The sequence below is a fragment of the Gossypium hirsutum genome, chromosome A11, assembly GCF_007990345.1.
Source record: "Gossypium hirsutum isolate 1008001.06 chromosome A11, Gossypium_hirsutum_v2.1, whole genome shotgun sequence".
Classification (NCBI taxonomy): Eukaryota; Viridiplantae; Streptophyta; class Magnoliopsida; order Malvales; family Malvaceae; genus Gossypium; species Gossypium hirsutum.
The window spans coordinates 27362929-27367002 of record NC_053434.1 but is presented as its reverse complement, the minus strand read 5'-3'; positions in this window follow the sequence as shown (position 1 = coordinate 27367002).

The window sequence follows — 4074 nt, the reverse complement described above, 5'->3', positions numbered from 1 at the left end:
CGATTTTGACCGACAAATTGCTAGTTCAATATTCTATACTAATTTATAAGCATATTTATTTCTTTACTTGTTGTTTTATTCTTCTGTTGCTTTTCTGATTTGGATTAATTCTTTTTGTAGATATACCATGGCGAATATACACGGTAAGACTAAGACTGCCGTCTCCGCTTCGAAAAAGCGAAAGGGGCCCGGATAACCTCCTCCTCTAGCGCATCTGCCGAGGCTTGCCACCCTTACCTCCAATTTACGGTGAGCCCCCAAGAGAATTTATACTAGCTCCTTCGAGGATGATTGCTCGGTCTAGGCCGCTGTATCAATTGAGCTACGTTGGAGCAAGTCCGCCTCGCTAATGACGTTCGTGCCATTATCACCACAACCCCGTGGGATCGATTATTCACCATCATCGAGCCTACTTACATGGAGCTAAAATTGGAGTTTTACTCGATGTTTATGGTACAATAGGTTATGACAGTTCATAATGAGCTATGTACCACTAGTTTTCAACTCGATGGCTTGGTATGCCACATGAGCGTTCCTGAGTTCGGCACGGCTATGAGACTCTATATATAGGAATTTATGAGCACCGAGGACTTACTTAAACTTCATAAGCACATCTATCACTCGCCATGATGATGTTCGACCGAGTTTACAAGAAGTCAGACACCATATGACATGAGTCGCTTGAAGGCGACTTCTCTCTCTCCGCCCATACAATACATTCACGCAATCTTAGCTCATACTTTTACAAGTTAGAGAGAGAGAGCACTAGAGTCGTTAGCACTTACGATGCATACGTTTTATGGAGCATGGCCACCGGCCATATCATTGATTTAGCGTACTTCATTGCACTATCCCTCTGCCATCAGACTGACCACCACAGGAAGGGCCCTATCTGCTTAGGCCCTTACGTGACTCACCTTGCTCGACACTTCGGTCTCCTAGATGCACCAGAGTAGTCCTCCACCCTCACATTAGTGGGCTATATGTCCCCTTAGGGCATCTTGAGTATGATATACATGAGGATGATCAAAAGGCGTCGTGGAGTAAATCTGCCTTAGTATAGATTGTTTCATCTTGATGCTCAAAATGAACCCGAGGACTTCACTGATGATGTTTCTCCCTATCACGAGGACTCACCATAGTCTCCACATTCGAGTCACTGACCTATTCCATCTGATGCTAGCTTCCGAGGAGTTCACTAGTTTCTGTCAGTACCGCGATTAGAGGTTCGACCGTATTGATACGACACTACAGCAGATTTCTCAGCATTTTCATATCACTCCTTCAACACCGACGACTCACGATGCCGATACATCTTATGATGAGGACCATTGAGTCCATTTATCATTCATTTTTAATTTTAATTTTAATTTCTTATTTTTAGTTTTATTTCTATTTTTATGTCTATTAATATGTTTTTAGACTTATTTTGTTTTTATATTTTGAACTATATATTTTTATTTATTATGGATGTTTCTAGTCAAGTAACCCTTTAATCTTCTTCAGTGTTGTGTTTATTTTCTTATTAGTTCCTCAGAATCATTCCCTACATATACATTTATCTACAATTTCGCTTTTCACTATTATGAGAATTTCATCCAATATTCAGGGCAGTTTCAATTCTCTCCTTCTCTTATGATATTTTGTTTCTACTGTGATTATCTATTTTTGTACATTGAGGATAATGTACATCTTAAGTGTGGGGAGGATATTTATATGATTATTAAAAAATCCCTGAATTATATCTTGTATTCAAGTCATTTTCTCATTTTACTATTAGAATGAATTCTTATCGATTTGTGATTTTTATTGATATGTTTTAGATTACATTCATAGGTAATTGTGCATTGATTATTTAAACTTTAGGACATTAGAGAATCTAGTATGATAAGTCTATTTTCAAAATAAAAAAAAATGCTAGGTTGTTTCCCTAAATTGAGGTATTACCTTGAAGTTTGAGATTTGCAAAATTGATATCAAAAACCATAATTTTTGTGAGATTTTGAGCTTTTAAAAGACTGCCTTCATAATTAATTACTAGTGAACCCCTTTGAACCTAACAAACCGCTTCTTGATTTACCCATTAATATTAACTAATAACTCATTTTTAATTCATTGATAAATGTTCCCGTTTTATTGACTCCCTTTTTGTCGAGATTTAATTTTGCTAGTTGCCTAACTATCTTCTTTTGTTCAGTTGTTAAATTTTCTCTTATTATCCATTAATAAAAAAAAGTGAAAAAAAATTTAAAAATATATAAATTTACATATATGTTGATTATTACTAGTTCTTTGGTTTGAGATTAAATAGTTAATTTCATATTCTGAGAAGAAGCTCGTGTTTTTCGTAAATTATTTCGATTGATGTAATTATTCAATATTAGTTAATTTTTCTAGTTAGGTAATTTATCAATTCGATCTCGATTCTAACCTTCTTTTTCGGCCTTTATCCACACCTTTAACCCAAGCCCCATTATAACCTTTGAAAAACCTTTTGATTTGTGTATCATTTCATTTTATAGTGGCGGAGATTTGATTTTCATGCAAGCCTATGGTAGTAACTTTTCATATTTGACTTTTAAGTGCTTAATTTTTGAACCTTAAACACTTTGAGTGATTGAGTGAATCTTTAGTAAGGATGTCAAATCTTGTCGGTTTTGAATTAAAGGCAATTACTTAGATAAGGGGAAATACCTATGTTTTCTTGCCTTAAAAATGTTCGACTTGGATTGTTAGAATCTTTAGTGTTCTTTTAGTTAAATTATCAATATATGATTATTTGTGAGTTATGATAAAACATTATTGATGAGAATTATGAATGGAGAAAGATTAATTTTAATTGTAAGTTGAGGATTTTTCTTGAGGACAAGCAAATGCTTAAGTGTGGGGATATTTGATAAACCATAAAAGTAACATGTTTTAATCTCATGCTTAGCATGTTTCTTGGATGATTTATTATGTAATTTAGTGAATCTGATGCTCCTAATCCTTTAATTTCATGTTTCTATGCTTAAGAGAGCATAAGTGAGCAAAAGGAGCAGAAAACCGGCCAAAATCGAAGAAAACGAGCTACTTTTAGGATCCACACAGCCTGGCCATTCCCACAAGGGCTAAGCACATGCCCGTGTGAGACACACAGGTTGGCCACACGCCCATGTGCCAGCCGTTGATATCGCTCCCTATTTCTCAAACACGCAAAAAAAGCCAATTTTTAAGATTACTAAGCATTCTAAAGTTTATAAATACACACTAGAAGAGGACCTAAGGGGGCACGCAGAGCTGAATGAAGAAAAGACTCGAAGAATGCCAACGGATTCAACTGAGAAGCAGGATCTCCTTCAAGACTAAAAATCTTCATTCAATTTCTCTCGAAGTTTTTAGGTTTCTTTATGTTTTGTTGTTTTCGTAATTTTGATATGTTTTCCTTCCAAAGTATGAACTAAATTCCGTAGATACCTAGGGAGGATGAAACTTAAAACGAATCTTATTATTTGATTTTTCTGAATTACATGATAAATATTTGTTCTTGATCTCAATTATGTGTTCTTATTTCATGTTTTAATTTTTTTAAGATATTAATTCATGATTGATGTGCTCATTCAGTGGAGCAAAAGTCCCTGTTTAATAGTAAATCTGGCATAATTAAGTGGAGTTGCATGCAATTCTAGAAATAGGATGACATAAATCTACCGGATTAGAGTCAAATCTAATAGGGGAATCCATAGATCGAGTTAATGTAACAATAGGGGTTTTAATTAGAAAGAAATTTCAATTAATCAACCTAGAGTCAGTTGTTTTTATTCTCGAAAGAGATATTAACATAAGTTAGGGAGTTCTACAGATCAAGACAAGTGAATAAATCGTTTAATTCGGATTTAGAATAATAAGTGAAGTCTAGGTGGATTCTTTCCTGGGTGTTGTCTCTCTTATTGGTTTTCTTCAAATATTTTCCTACTTTATTCTCTGTTTCATCTTAGTAATTAGGTTAGTTAAGATTAGGTTAAAATAAATCCCTTCAATTTATTCGGCTAGATAATAAAAAGATAGTAACTACTAGTACTTTTAGTCCTCGTG